This window comes from Diabrotica virgifera, chromosome 2 (assembly GCF_917563875.1).
Source record: "Diabrotica virgifera virgifera chromosome 2, PGI_DIABVI_V3a".
Classification (NCBI taxonomy): domain Eukaryota; kingdom Metazoa; phylum Arthropoda; class Insecta; order Coleoptera; family Chrysomelidae; genus Diabrotica; species Diabrotica virgifera.
Genome location: NC_065444.1, coordinates 207,707,013 through 207,723,697, shown reverse-complemented (window position 1 = coordinate 207,723,697; position 16,685 = coordinate 207,707,013). Strand labels below are relative to the sequence as shown.

Genomic DNA, 16,685 nt, shown 5'->3' with positions numbered 1-16,685 from the left:
CAAGCTAGACTGTATCATGTCTAATAGAGAATTGACCCATTTAATTTGTATTGAATTTTTGTCCAAGGTTGACTTAAATGTCCATCACAGGACTCCTCTGTCCAAGGTAAACTTTCCGTTTTCCATGCTTTTTATATGGGCGTCCAGGATCCTATAGACGAAAGAATGGAAGACTTCTGTATAATAGTGGACATTTGACTAGTTTATTTGAAAGAACAATAATAAGTAGGCTGGTGACGAGCAGTTGATGTTGGGCTTGCGTATTTGACACCTCATACGTCACAATCGAACCGATAATAGGTCACGTTTAATGTTTCACGTCAAATGTCACGTCCTTCGTCAACCGACACGTCCTACGTCAAATGTCACGTCATTCACGTCACGTCATTCACGTTCTGCGTCGAATTTCACGAAGGCACAGACGATCACAGAGCGGTATAAGGGGTCAGCAGAGTGTAGCAGAGCGAAGCAGAAGGTAATAGAGATTAGCAGACGGTAGCAGAAGATAGCAAGTCGAATGTCACGTCATTCACGTTCAAATGTCACGTCCTACGTCAAATGTCACGTCATTCACGTTCTGCGTCGAATTTCACGTCATTCAGGTCACGTCATTCACGACACGTCATTCACGTCACTCATTCACGTTCAAATGTCACGTTCTGCGTCGAATTTCACGTCATTCACGTCACGTCATTTACGTCCTACGTCACATGTCACGTCATTCACGTTCAAATGTCACGTTCTGCTTCGAATTTCACGTCATTCACGTCACGTCATTTACGTCCTACGTCACATGTCACGTCATTCACGTCACGTCATTCACGTTCTGCGTCGAATTTCACGTCATTCACGTCCTACGTCGAATGTCACATATCTACGTCAAATGTCACGTTCTGCGTCGAATTTCACGTCATTCACGTCATATTTCACGCCAAATGCCACGTTCTGCGTCAAATTTCGGACGGAAAACTGAACAATGTCATATAAATGTCACGTCATACGTCAAATGTCAGCGGCAGTGCCAAAACGGCATTACAGCATATCTTTGTTGCTATTGGTCCGATTTTGACCTACGTCACATGTCACGTCATTCACGTCACGTCATTCACGTTCTGCGTCGAATTTCACGTCATTCACGTCCTACGTCGAATGTCACATATCTACGTCAAATGTCACGTTCTGCGTCGAATTTCACGTCATTCACGTCATATTTCACGCCAAATGCCACGTTCTGCGTCAAATTTCGGACGGAAAACTGAACAATGTCATATAAATGTCACGTCATACGTCAAATGTCACGTTCTGTTAGGCACTATACGGAAAAGAAGAAGAATTAACAAACGAAAAGAAGAAGAATTGACAGTTGGCTTCTGTGTCGTTACCGCTTTCATTTGACACCCCATACGTCAAAATCGGACCAATAGAAACGAAGATGTCGAATGTCACGTTCTGTTAGGCACTATACGGAAAAGAAGAAGAATTGACAAACGAAAAGAAGAAGAAGAATTGACAGTTGGCTTCTGTGTTGCCACCGCTTTCATTTGACACCCCATACGTCAAAATCGGACCAATGACAACAAAGATGTCGAATGTCACGTTCTGTTAGGCACTACACGGAAAAGAAGAAGAATTGACAAACGAAAAGAAGAAGAAGAATTGACAGTTGGCTTCTGTGTCACCACCGCTTTTATTTGACACCCCATACGTCAAAATCGGACCAATAGCAACAAAGATATGCTGTAATGCCGTTTTGGCACTGCCGCCATCTTTGTTTTTTGTCTCAACTTATTCGTTACCCCCTCCACGTTCCGACGAGCCCTCTTACGTCAAAATCGGACCAATAGAAACGAAGATATGACGTAATGCCCTTTTGGCACTGGCGCCATCTTTGTTTTTTTGTCTCAACTTATTCGTTACCCCCTCCCCATTCCGACGAGCCCTCTTACGTCAAAATTGGACCAATAGAAAAGAAGATATGACGTAATGCCCTTTTGGCACTGCCGCCATCTTTGTTTTTTGTCTCAACTTATTCGTTACCCCCTCCCCGTTCCGACGAGCCCTCTTACGTCAAAATCGGACCAATAGAAAAGAAGATATGACGTAATGCCCTTTTGGCACTGGCGCCATCTTTGTTTTTTTGTCTCAACTTATTCGTTACCCCCCTCCCCGTTCCGACGAGCCCTCTTACGTCAAAATCGGACCAATAGAAAAGAAGATATGACGTAATGCCCTTTTGGCATATTCCGATGCGCACGCCACATACTGCGTTCAACCCCCCTTTTCATCCCCTTTCCAACGATACGTCACACGTCATCCTACGTTAAGCCGTTTGGCATTTATTAATATTTAAGGGTTGCGATTTAGGGGATGTGCCAGAACGCAGGTTGTCTATCTACTACTATGTCCCATGGTTTGGAAGAAGTGTCCGATATCACGAATTCCTCGACATGTGTTCTTTTCGGTTTGTTAATTTGACATTTATGACATTGTTTAACGTATTTTCTTACGTCTTTCTCCAAATTTTTCCATCTGAATCTTGCTTTTAGCTTCTTTATTAGTCTATTATTTCCTACGTGTCCTCCAAACATCGGGTGATTATGATATTCCTCTATTAATCTGTGTTTTTCTTTGTCATCTTCTATTGTTTCTGGTACTTCACATATGTATATTTCTACATTTTTCAATATTTTGTTTCATTCTTTAATAAATTCATCAATTGTGCACAATTTAAAAATAATATCGTTTACGTATATCTTTACTTTACGTACTGCATTCTCTACCTACCGCCAGCTTATCAAGCTGTGCCAACATTTGATTTAAGTCGAAATGATTGAATCCTGTGGCTATGTTCTTGCTGCATTTTATTTTGTTTTTGGCCCTAATGCTCAGTCTTGGTGAGATCAGTTCTGCTCCAAAAGACAAAATTGGTAGTCTATGCGCCTCTAAATTATTTAGTACCTTTCTTACTGTTTGTTTGGGGGCTTCCGGCTGTAGTGTGAGTTTACTTTGTGCCTTCGTTTGCCTTGATTCTTTTTTCTTTTCTCTTGCTTGAGCTCGTGTTATAGCTAGTATATGAGTGTTATCTATGTATAAGTTCTTTAGTTGATGTAATGTTATTCTTGAGAGGCTGTCTGCGTAGTTATTTTTCCCTGTTATATACTCTATTTCGAAATCGTATTCCTCTAAATCTAATCTGATCCTCGTGAGTTTTGAGGTTGGTTCCTTCATTGAAAATAAATGCGTTAGTGGTTTATCATCTGTTTTTACTAAAAATGTTGGTGCTCCATACAAATAACATTTGAAATGATTAATTCCCCAATGAATCACTAGTAATTCCTTAATGATTATAGGTTTATTACATTCTCCTTTACTAAAACTTCTTGATGCGTATGCTATCGGTAGGTCTATTCCGTTATAATCTTGACTTAAAATTGCTGAACAACTCTCGTTGGATGCGTCTGTCGTTAGGATGAATTTGTTTATTGAAATCTGGATATTTTAAGATTGGTGGTTTCATCAGAGATGATTTGAACTTATTGAATGCTTCTGTACATTCCTCTGACCAAAAAAATTCTACTCCTTTTCTCGATAATCTGTTTAATGGTCTGCATATTTCCGCAAAATTTTGAATAAAACGTCTATAGTAATTACAAAATGCTACAAATCTTTTTGTCTCTTTTGCTGTCTTAGGCGTCGGGTATTATTCAATCGTTGCATATTTTGCTTTATCTGGTGATACTCCGTCCTGAGAAAAATCATGTCCTAAATATGTGACTTCTCTTCTAAAAAATTGACATTTTCCTGGGTTAAGTTTCAAATTGAATTTTCGACATGTCTCGAATGTCTTTTTCACGTTGTCTAAATGATGTTTTTCTGATATTCCTATTACTACTATATCGTCCATGTAAAGAAATGCTTTGTCCGGTGTTAATCCTGAAAACGCTATTGACATCATCCTTGAAAAGCTATTCGGGCTTACGTTTAATCCAAACGGTAATCTGGTAAATTGAAATGCTCCATTCTCCGTGCTGAACGGAGAATGGAGAAATCCGTATTTTTTTTCTAGATGATTTTTCTAAAGGTATTTGGTGAAAACCTGACACGGGCCGGTTGTTCGAACGATAATCAAAAATGATCATTATCAAATATTTAATTACTGTCACAACTGTCAATGTCAACTTTCATTGGGTTGCTAAAAACATAATTATTGCTTACAATTATGAAATTAGTTAATCAATTATGTTAATAATTGTTATGCTAATTGATTAACAAATCTCATATTTATAATCAATTATGTTTTCAGCAACCCAACCAAAGTTGACATTGACAGTTGTGACAGTAATTAAATATTTGATAGTGATCATTGTTGATTAGCGTTCGAACAACCGGCCCTCTATAACTGAAAACCATTTTGCTCTTCCTAGTTGATCTAATATCGAGTCTATTCTTGGTAATGGGAATTTATCTATGACTATTTTCTTGTTCAGTTGTCTAAAATCTATGCATAACCTCCATTCTTTATTTCCATCTATAGCTTTTTTCGGTACCAGCACTACCGGGCTGTTGTACTCTGATGTAGACGGTTCTAGGATCCCTTGGTCTCTTAATTTTTGTACTTGTCGGTTTAATTCCTCTGTTTGTGCATGCGGTGTCCTATAGTTCTTAATATATACCGGAGTTTGGTCTTTAACTCTTAGTTTCTGTTCATAGAAGTTGTTACATGTCAGCATGTCATGCCTTAGGGCGAATATATCTGAATATTCTTCGCATAAAGATACTAATTTATCGCGTATGTATTCTGGAATGTCTAACTTCAGTGATTCCCGTAATTCCTTTTTCCTATTCTGGCGATCCTGCCACCTGGTGATCCTGGTTCTCCACCCTCAGGAACGTCCTATATTAGTTGGGGTAGTTACCCCCTATGATAGGGGTTGATGAAGTAGACACTATTTGCTGAATACTTATTTATTTACCAACTCTAAATACCACAGTAACTATTTGGTGCGTTTGAGGTCTAACTGTCTAATAATGTATCTGAATCACGAATGATAATTTATAAAAGAATGATCCGCGATGCTTTGCTGTATCTATAAATAAACTAGAAAAACGGCCTGGCCGTGAATTATGAATAATATTGAATAGCTGATAAAGCGTTATTGAAAACTAGTGCACTTGTGTTGAGTAATCGGTGTCACCTAATTATTTAACAACAAACGTGATGTTTGTTTTGTAAGACATTTAAAAAGTAAGTGAATATGTCTTGCTCTTATTTTGGATGCTCATAATCCTGTACAAGGCATTTAAGAGTTTTTTCATGAGTTTGATGGACTTGGCCGAGCCAATTAGCCAACCAGACATTTTGTTATTTTAAAAACAAATTTTTTTCAACCAGGAATTTTTTCTGTATTTTTAAATACTAACTAAAAACATACCATACTTACTACAATAATTATTATCTAAATAATACACTATTTTGATTGTATATATATTATTTGTATTTGCATTGTTTGTTTTAATTAATTATATTTTTAAAAATGTTTTTATTATTTGTTTTATTATTTTTTTGTATTATTTGTTTTTAATTATTCTTTTTTATTCAGCTAACACATAAACCCACTTCAACATCTCTGAGGTTTACATTTTAATTGTTTTCCTCTTTTTTTTTTTCCTTATTTTTCTTGTTTTTTTTTTTCTTTTTTTTTTTCAATTATAATATACAATAATTAGTTAAATCTAAAGGGTTTAAAAAAATAACAACAAAACAAACATGTTTGTTTTGTTTTAACAAAATTATTTAAATGCAGGTTTAATTTTGTTGCTACAATTTATATTTATAGTTTTTGATATGTTGGTAAATTGTTTTTAATGTATTAATATCTTCAGAAAAAATAGTAGATCACCTTCTTTTCCACACTCACAGTTAGGTGACTGTGAGACCAGACGTGTAAAGCACGATCCTTGCCATTGGTGTCGTAGTGAGAGAGCTTTGGGAAATGCAACAAACTTGCGAGAAGTTTGGGGATTAACTTTATTTACAAGAATATTTAGCTATAAAAGGGACTTGGCTTCCTGGATCAAGTATTGCTTTAGCTAATAGGGGTTTTCCAGATTTTTCAATTAGAATGACTAAAAAGACTGGTAGCTAAAAGAGCCGAAGAGTGTGGAAGGGATTTATTTAAAGCACTTAAGGCTAGTGATGTAAGAAGAGAATATTCTCGGCCAGAAAATTATTTTCGAGAATTTTCTATATTGTTTTTTTGAAATGCTTTTTCGCTTTCACGCGATATTAGATCAAATCCCCGAAAATCTAAGTAACCGTGGCTGGGGAATCCCATGAACCACTAGCTAGGGTGTTTACAGTGTCAGTATTTATTGTTTTGGTACTATATTAACATGCAAATATTTAGAATGGATCGAAGTAAAGCATAATTTACTAAAAACCTAAAGCGCCCACTATACTACTCGCGAAGTCGATCGAAGTTCAGCAAGTACGAGAGTGTAGACAGGTTATTCATGCGACTTTGCTGCGCCTCGGCCTACTTGCATTCTGTGGCGGTTTTTGAGAGCAAGTCAAAGGAACCGAAGTCCTTATCGCCCGGCGTGAATGTGTTCCTCGCGAAGTAGAACGAGTGTGTAGTGACGGGTACTTCGGACTTCGATGAACTTTCCCGAAGTAACTTCTGGGAATTAATTGCTGTAAAATTAAAAGTGTACAAGGTAAAACAAGTACTTTTGCAAATTTTGTGATAGTCAATACTTGAAAAGTGCAAAAAGAATAACAAAACATTTAGTAAAATGTGTTAAATGTCCAGTGAGAGTGAGACAATTATTTGAAAAGGATCAACAGAAACATTCATCAACTGCTTTTCAGTCAACACAGTTGTTAGATTCGTCCAATGACTGTAAGCATGCCTTCATCCAGTGCATCGACTGAAAGAAGTTTCAGTACTTATGGTTTTATCCACTCCTCTAAAAGAAACCGGCTTACTGGTGAACGGGCTGATAAAGTAACTTTTATTGCTCACAATTTAAAATTGTTAGACCTAGACCAATCCATGACTGAGCTGGCGACTAGTGAAAAACAAAATCCCACAACTTCTCATCAGTACATTGAAATGTAGAATGTAGATGACCAGGATGAGCTAAGGATAGAAATAGATTCTAAATCTGAGGCCTCATCTTTTTCAGATTAGCTCACCACATCCAGTATTTGCTGTTAAGAAAATTTCATGTTGTTTTTGTATTTTCTTATATAAAGAACACTGTTGTTTCGTCTCATAATTTTGTATATATACATAATTTTGTATATGTAATTTAATTATTTTTAATACCCTATTTCATCTTTAACAATATCCATAAGCGCGTCTAAGGTTTATTCTCAGAAAATTCTCCATATCCGGAATATTCTCCGATTTTTCATTCTCGAGAATTTTCCAACACTACTTAAAGCAACCAGGACCGCATTAGGTCAATTTTCTCTAGTATCCGCCCTTCAAACATGTACCATTTTTCAGTGGCGGCTCGTGACCTCAGTATGCGGGTAGGCTACACATATACTTCGGGTAGGCGACAAAAAATATCCTACAATTTGTAATACATTTTAAGCCGTCTTGCAATACTAAATGTAATCTATGAGCGCAACAATGTGTAAAAATTGCTTTTGGAGCATCTACTTTAATTTTTGATTGTAATCCGTTTAAAGAGCCAGCCATTACACTTGCACCATCGTAAAATTGAGCAATTAATTTATTTTTGTAATCATATGGCTCAAGCACGTTTGAAATTAAACTATATAGAGCGTCTGCAGATCTATTCTCGCTAACATCAAAAAACCCTAAAAATATTTCTGTTACCTGACCAACTTTGTTAACAAAACGGATTGTTAAAGTACACTGTGATTTTTCGGTTATATCAGTAGTATCGTCCGCTAGTATAGAAAAAAATTGACTTTCATTAATTTCTGTTGAAATTTAATTTTTTACGTAATCGGCAAGGCAATCTATTAAATCATTTTGTATTGTTTTTGACAAACCCGTGAACACCCCTTCTATTTTTTAATATAATCCTGGATTTCCTGATCGCGTTTAACTACTAAATTAAAAATTTCTTTAAAATTACCCATGTTTGAAGTATTACTCTCATCACGACCGCGAAATGCAAGTTCTTGTTTTACTAACAGAATTGTAACATTAATTTCTTCAACTTCTTCAATCTTTTTCAACTTCTTCATTATATATCTTATTAGATAGAGAAATTTGTCCAGCTAAAGCACTGCCAATAGTTTGTTTATTTTTTTCTAACCGTTTTAAACCTAAGCAATTGTTTAAATGTTCTTTCGAAGATTCATGTTTTTTTAAACTAGCTGATAAATTTTTCAAATCTGAATATCCCTGACTCGCCCAAACATTTTGCTTTAAATTTGAGAGCAACAGACAAGGCCAACAGAAAAGTGAATTTTTAAAATAACTTCCGCTTAGCCATTTATGATTTTCGTACCATATTGTTTTAAACGATCTCGAAAATGGTCGATTGTCTTTTGTCTTATCTGTGGATAAAATTGTTAAATTTGGTAAAGGCCGGCCCATTGAAATAATTTCTGATCTTTCTTGATTTTGGCGGCTTGAAAAAGGCGTCTCGATCAAACTGCATATTACATCGTTTAAAATATTCATATTCGATGACTTAAGTTTTTCCACCAATAAAACTAACACATCTACGTTTCAACAACGTCAAATATTACTTATTTTATTTATGTATCAAATAATAATTTACTCTTCGAATAAATTGATAAGTTAACAATTAACCTCGCTTTAAATTTTTAATTATCTATATAATCTAATAACACAATTCGTCAGTTTAACTTTAAATTATCCAAATTGTATTAAAACACAATAAAAATATAATGGACGACTGACAAATAACTATTCACAGATTTATTTGTCGTTAGTGAATTATTACTAAATTAATATAAAATTAAAATGCCCTTCAATAGACCGATCTCAAATTTACCTGTTTATTATTCAGTTTTCATAAACAAATTTAAATTGTCCTACCTAGTTTTACTCAATACTTAACCTACTAATAACAGCCAAAATCAAAAAACAATTATTTAAAACAGTTTCACAAGACACAAGAGAAGCAACTGATAAAATTTTGTAGGTCCGGCTATAAGACTCTGTGCCTATTCGCCCCCTTTCAAAATCGTAGAATACGGTCGTTACCAGCAGACCAGCTGTAGCAGGCCTGCTCGCGTAAACAGAGAGAGATCGCACGTCAATTCGGTGTTGGCGTCGTTCTATTTCAGGCTACGTTTTCAAGTGCCTGACCAAGGAAGAATATAGAATCTTATACAGTACTACTGATACTACAAGGAGCGTACAATAATTATAACTACGGAGAAAATTTTTTGGATATTTTTAAAAATTTTTTTTTTTTTTTTTATTTTACAAAATAGTCGCATCAACCTCGGAGGTTATTAGCGACATATACATATACATAAGGTAATTTATTTACAAATGTTAGATTTTGTTAAATACATTGATATCTTTAAGGAATTTTACCAAGTGTTCAATTTTACAATTTTCTCCTAAGATTTCACTTGTTGATCCGATGATGTGGTTGTTCTGTCTCTGCAACTGGTATTTTGGACACTCTGCAAGTACATGCTTAACACTTAGTGGGATATTACAGTTTTCACATAAAGTGGGATTAGTGTGACCAATTATGTGTCCGTGGGTAAGTCGGGTATGTCCTAGACGAAGGCGAGTAACAATGACATGGTGAGTTCTGTTGTGAATTTGAGATTTCCACGGTTTTACAAACGTTTTCACTTCGCGAAGTTTTGAAGTTGAACTGTCCCACTGGTTTTGCCACAGATTTTTGACTTTCACTTTAATAAATGATTTTAAATCATTAAGAACTACATCTCTCACTTCACTCGCGGTTTCACTGTCTCTGGCTTGTTGGGCTGTCCGATCCGCCGCTTCATTTCCTTGGAGGCCAATGTGTGAAGGAACCCATAGGAATTGTACAATATGGTTGTTGTTTTGAATGGTAGCTAGTTCTTTTTTAATTAGGAGAGCAATTGGATGCTTCGTGTACAGTTGGTTAATGGTATGGATGGAACTGAGGGAATCGGTAATTATAAGAGCATTGGATATATTACTGGAGTTAATATGAACGAGAGATTGATAGATGGCGTATAGCTCGCCAGTATGTATAGAGCTTAAGGATGGTAGTTTATACTCAAGTGTACTATTTGGAGTAATGGCAGCTGCCCCAACTCCAGTAGATGTTTTAGAAGCGTCTGTATATATATGATAGGATTTAGAAAATTTTGTTAGTTTGTTGATGAAAGTATTTTTTATTAAAGAGTGTGGAGTATCGTTCTTTCTAAAGATATTTAAGGATGTATCGGATTGAGGAATGCTTAATGTCCAAGGAGGAGGAATTTCTATGAAGTTGGAATAGGTATTTGGTATCGGAATTTGTAAAGTCCTAAGGGTTTGCCTAACTCTTTCGTAGAATGGCGGTCTCATGTTCCTATTTTCAGTATATAGGTTTTTAAAACGATCAGTGAATATGTTATTTCTAGATGGATTGTTTGGATTAGAATTAGCAGCAAATGCGTATGTAAGAGTTAAGTGCATCCTTCTATATTCAAGTGATGGCTCTCCAGTTTCTGCTCGTAAACTTTCTATTGGGCTGGTCCGAAATGCTCCTGTAGCTATTCTTAATGCCGTATTTTGGATTACGTCAAGGTGGTGTAATAAGGATTCTTTCGCAGATGCATATACTATGGAACCGTAATCTATTTTAGATCTAATTAGGGTTTTATAAATATGGATTAGGCAGTTATAGTCAGGTCCATAGTTTTTATTAGAGAGAGTTTTCATAAGATTAATTCCATTTTGGCATGTTTTCTTTATTTGTAGAATGTGTTTTTTCCATGTGAGTTTCGTATCAAAAATCATCCCTAAAAACCTAATGTCATCGGCATAATTCAGGATTTGGTTACATAATTTTAGTTGCGGTTTATTCGGATCACGTTTCTTTGAAAATAACAAACACTTCGATTTGCTGAGTGAAAACTGAAATCCTGTTTTCTTCGACCAGTTTTCGAGTTCATGAAGTGAGGTTTGTAAGTGACGCTGTACTGATGAGATGTTTTTTCCTGAAGATACTAATACCAGATCATCCGCATATAATCTGCCATGAACTAAGCTGGAGTTTGATGCTATAATATTATTAATGGCAATTAAAAATAACGTTGCGCTTATTACAGACCCCTGAGGGGTGCCATTTGCTTGAAGTCTTATTGAAGATGTGCAGTGATTGACTCTTACTTGAAAATTGCGTTGTTTAAGGAAATTTGAAATGAAATTAATGATATTACCTCTAATATTCCAAGTGTGTAATGATCTGATAATATCGTAACGCCATGCTGTGTCAAATGCTTTTGTAATGTCTATGAATACTGCAATAGTTTCCTGTTTGTTTGCGAAAGATTCAAGAATTTCAGATTCTAAATCAATGAGGTTATCAGTAGTAGTTCGATTTTGTCGAAATCCACTTTGCTCGTTAACCAGGAGGTGATTTTCTTCTAATATCCATAGCAATCTTTTATTAACTATTTTTTCCATGACTTTGCACATTACATTGGTGAGGGAGATGGGTCTATATGAGGAAATTTTAGTTCGTGCATTGTTAGGTTTGAGAATAGGTATAATTATTGAATCACTCCAGGAGGTTGGAAAGACATTATTTAACCATATTCGATTGAAAATTTTTAGAAGAGTACACTTTGCATTGTCTGGCAGTTTTTCCAAGAATACTAAAGGTATATTATCGGGTCCAGGAGCAGAGTTTTTTGTAGTATTAAGGGCAAAGTTAAGTTCATCCAAGGTTAAAGGGATATTGAAGGAACTGTTATCTCTATCTTCACAATCGAGCTCTTGTTTTTCTGTGATGATTTTGTGTTGTATAAACTCTTCGGAATAGTTGCTATTGCTGGAGTTTTCTTCGAAGTATGTAGCAAAAGCATCAGCTATTTCATTAGGTTTTGTTATTATGTTAGTATTATGAGTAATAAAAGGCACTTGGTAAAATTTGTTTTTTCCTGATATTTTACGAATATTGGCCCAGACTGTAGATAAAGGTGTTGTACTGTTTATATTTGAGACAAATTTCCTCCAGTTGGTTTTTCGAGCATTTTTTGTTATATATCGAGCATGTGCTCTCTGTTTTTTGTATTCAGTTATGTTAGTTGTGTTACTATGTTTTTTCATTCTATTAAAAGATGCTTTATATTGCTTGATTGCATTTTGACATTCCATATTCCACCATGGTAGAGGTCTGTGTTTCCTTAATATTTTAGTTTTTCCTATATGTGTTTCTGCCGCGTATGTAATAATATTCGTAAAAATGTTGAGAGTTTCATTTATATCAGTGTTTTCAAAACTAGATTCTTGTGATTCTATGCCTGTTTCTATGGCATCAGCATACTTGTACCAATTAGCGTTTTTCAGGTTCCATTTTCGGACTGGTTGGTATTCAGAGATATTGTCATCAGAAAATACAGACATTTTTATTGGGTAATGGTCGCTCCCATACAAAAAAGGTAGGGGATCCCAATTAAGAGCAGTTGAAAGAGTTGGGTCACAAATCGATAGATCGATTGCCGATGTTGTACCAGTATGTACATTAAATCTGGTTGGTCTTCCATCATTGAGAATGTTTAAATTTTCTTCAGTTAACAAGTCTTCGATTAGTCTGCCTTTGATATTAAAATTTGTTGAGCCCCACATTGGGTTGTGACTATTGAAATCTCCTACTATTAGTCTGGGCATATGTATTTGTGAAATGAGTGCTTTTAAGTCGGTTAAGGTGATAAGTGTGTTTGGGGGAGTATAGATGCAACATATATTAATGCATTGGGAAGCTTTAACTGAGACGGCTACAGCTTCGATGTCTGTTTTTAGTGGAATCGTTTGTGCTTCAAGAGTATTTTTAACATAAATGGCCACTCCACCACTTGCTTTTTCCTGGTTGTTTCTATTTTTATAAAATGTTGAAAAATTTTTAAATGTGTGGCAATATTGGTCTTTGAAATTCGTTTCTTGGAGACAAATGATAGCGGGGGTAATATCATTCATTAAAAGTTTTAGCATTTCATAATGGGTATAAAACCCATTTATATTCCATTGTAATAAATTGAATGTTATAGTTATAATTATTGAATGTTCAGCTCCTGGGATAATTCAGTCGATGTATCCGTGTCAGGTTCTTCATCCTCGTAGTTGTCTTTTGTGAGCTGTCTCGTAATTTTTTTGTTAAGCTTTGTACATTTCAATTTTAATGAGCGTTCGGATGTATATGAATGAATTTTGGTTATGAGTTTTTTAAATCCTAGAATGTCTACTGTATATTTATTTATAACGCTGATAACATCTTTTGTTCCATGAGCGTTTTCAAATAAATCAACTGTTTCCTCAAAAGTTAATATTTGCTTTTCGGAATTGATTAATTCTTTAATTGGTTGCATTAGCGTTTCTAATGGTATTGTTGATATTTTTGTTTTTATTCTTTTTTGTTTCTGAGTTGGCTTTGAAAATACATCGTCACTAGCTGATGTCTCAATCGGGGGTGATATTGCTTCAGATACAGTTCGTTTGGAGGATGATTTAGATGTATTTTCTTCGTTGGATACGCTAAATTCTTTTGGTGCTGGATTCTCTTTATTTTCATTAACCGAGCAAGAATTATTGCTTAGACTGGAAGATGAAGGCTGGTTAGTTATGACTATGTGAGGTGAGGGGGCTGATGAGGTGGATATATTTGGTTTGGATATCACTGACATTGTATTATCTGTAGTTGATGTATCAAGAGGTGTTAGGTTGGTTGTAGATAATATTTTTGTTAGTGGCGTTGAATTATTTGATATGTTTGTAGAAGTGCATGTTGTTGAAGGTGTAATAACAGTCGTTTCTGTTGAAGTTACTGTACTAGGTTCGTTTCTGTTTGAAAGTGTAGCAGTTGGGACAGCTGTTTCTGAGTGATTTACATTTACTGAGCAACTACTGGAAATATGGCCATGTTGTTTGCAAATGAAACATAAGTTGTCTAATGTCAAAAAAATTCGATTTGTAGTATCTTCATGAGTTATTAAAATGGTATCGGGAATTGGACCTGTGGGTGGAGATACGTAAATATGTCGACGGAAACTGAGTACATGTTTGTATTCAGGATTGTTGGTTCCTATTCGCAAAAATGACATTGATGAAGTTGGTTTTAGCCCTAAGAGCAGTAGTTCGTTTTCTATTACCTTATGCGGGATAGTGGGAGAAACATTGGATATTAGGAGTCTTTCACTTGGAGTAATTAGTCTACGGACTTGAATTTGTGTATTGTTTACAGTGATGAAACCTCTACTGTTTGAAAAAAATTCATCTACGACTTGTTTGGTTGAGAAATAGATACAGATACGATTGTTGGTGATTCTTGATGAAAAAATAATGTGTTTTGGACTAACTAAAGCTCCTACCGCTAACAAGTATTCTTCTAATTTAACATCGTTGAGAGAATTAAAAACTACTGCTTGTAGCTTGGATGGATAGATTGTTTCTTTTTGTCTACTAGCTGCAGCAGAGTAAGATAAAGGTTTTTGTGATGTGGATTGCGATAATGATTCATCGCTATTATTAGTGACGTCGAATTCCATTTTTCAACACCATTTGATTTTCCTAAGTACGGACCTGTTCCGCTTCGGATTTTGGTAATTGTCTTTAAAGACAAAAAATTGGTGTCGATCAATGACTGGTGTTGTTTATTGACGGTTTTATAAAATTCTTTGGTTATGAAATACTTATTAATTGAAAAATATGTACAGTGGAACCTCGATAACTCGGATTAATCGAGACCGCGGCCGATCCGGGTTATCGAAAATCCGGGTTAGCCGGAGAGCATTGTAAAAATTAATAAAATACGGTATACTTATAGATAAAGTCCGTTATATTTAAAATAACATGAAATATATATGCACAGTACACATCTAACTAACTTACCTATTATAGTTGTATATTGTATAGAGTATAGCATATACAGTATAGATAGAGTATTGTTCATTTCTAGGTAAAAAAAACTCAGTCAGTTTCGGTTACGTGTCAATTTCGTCTGCCATCGGAGCGATGTTATGTTATTTAAGAACGTGGCTCTTTCATTGTTTAAAGTTTAAAAGACCATTGTTCTAAAAATAATTTTTTAAAAGACAGTTGAAAATAAATAAAGGAATAAAAGGTGCCTGTTGTTTGCGATAGCCCGATAATGGATAATGATCGTCGCTCTGCCGCCGCTACCGCCGTGTGCCATGAGTCATTTTTACCGTATAGTTCAAATTACGAATACCCATTATCTCTCAAAATCATATTATGGTCCAAGCCAAGTTTTATCAATGAAACTCGATATTTTTAAGACATTTCAGAAGCGGCTACAGATACAATGTTTTAACATAATACATACATTTTTATTGTTGAAATGTTTGTCTGATGAAAATCGGTCCGGGTTAGCCGGACCTCCGGGTTATCGGGGGCCGACTTATCGAGGTTCCACTGTACTCACAGAAAATGTTCTTCTATACACACTTAACTAACACTATTATACTTGATGTTAACGTAGTGTAAGAATACTATGATTGGTTTTTGTAAGTTAAATTTACTATTTGTCAGGATCGATCAAAAAGCATGTGTGCTTATTCGATATCAGTGCCGGACTCCCATTTTTAAAAATAATTGGATAATTTTTGCTATTTTATTGTAGGTATTGTGTCAAAATTTATAAATTACAATTTTGAAATAAGTAATTTATATTAATAATTTATATTATTGTACTACATTTGAAGAGGGTAGGCGGCGCCTACCTTGCCTACCCCGACGGGCCGCCCCTGCCATTTTTATTGTACAGTATTTTTGTTGCCCTCTCATAATTTGCCGGCCTAGGCAACTGCCTATATTGCCTAATGGATAGATCGGCATTGAGGGCAACGTTAGAATGGCTTTTATCTTCCAAAGAGTTGCTGGAAGAAGATACGTGGACATTATGTGCTGGAATGAGTCAGTGGAGATCGATTTAGACAGCGTGGCGTAAGGACACTCTGGGCGATATGGTTTAAAGTTTTTGCTTCTGGGAATGTAAACGTTTTCTGAAGTCGTCTCATCATGGGTACCAAATTATATGTAGAACGATCCACTAGTTTGCAGATTTACATTGTAGATGTCTCATGTTCTCCACATAAGACGAAAACCAGCTTCTAAGTTGTTGATTATGAAGACTGATTAATAAATAATTTTTGTCGAAGCAAGGTGTGATTCGGTGTTGAAATAAGGTAGCAAATGGAGGGATAAAATCATTTTATTTTAAAGCACAAATACTTTACAATGTGTAATAAAAATTACTAAGTTTAATTTAGACAACTTTGCTATGTCTTGTTTGTGAATTGATTTTGAGTAGACGCGTGACGACGGTCCAGCTTTAGACATGATAATAATGAGAATAGTAATACCTGGAAAGAAAACGGCCTTTTAGAGGAATCTTAGCAAAAGGAGGAAAAAGAAAGTTATATCGAACTTTTTGTGGGTCTTTGTTTCAAACATATCTTTCAAAAATAAGTACCTAGATGAGTTGGATCTCTT

The 16,685-nt window shown here is 35.3% G+C and overlaps 1 protein-coding gene across 4 annotated transcripts in view; it reads left to right on the top strand.

Moving 5' to 3' along the window:
• Positions 1 to 16,685, top strand: part of LOC126879781 (gastrula zinc finger protein xLCGF3.1-like) — a 164,461-nt gene that overhangs the window by 110,651 nt on the left and 37,125 nt on the right. The window lies entirely within an intron of this gene.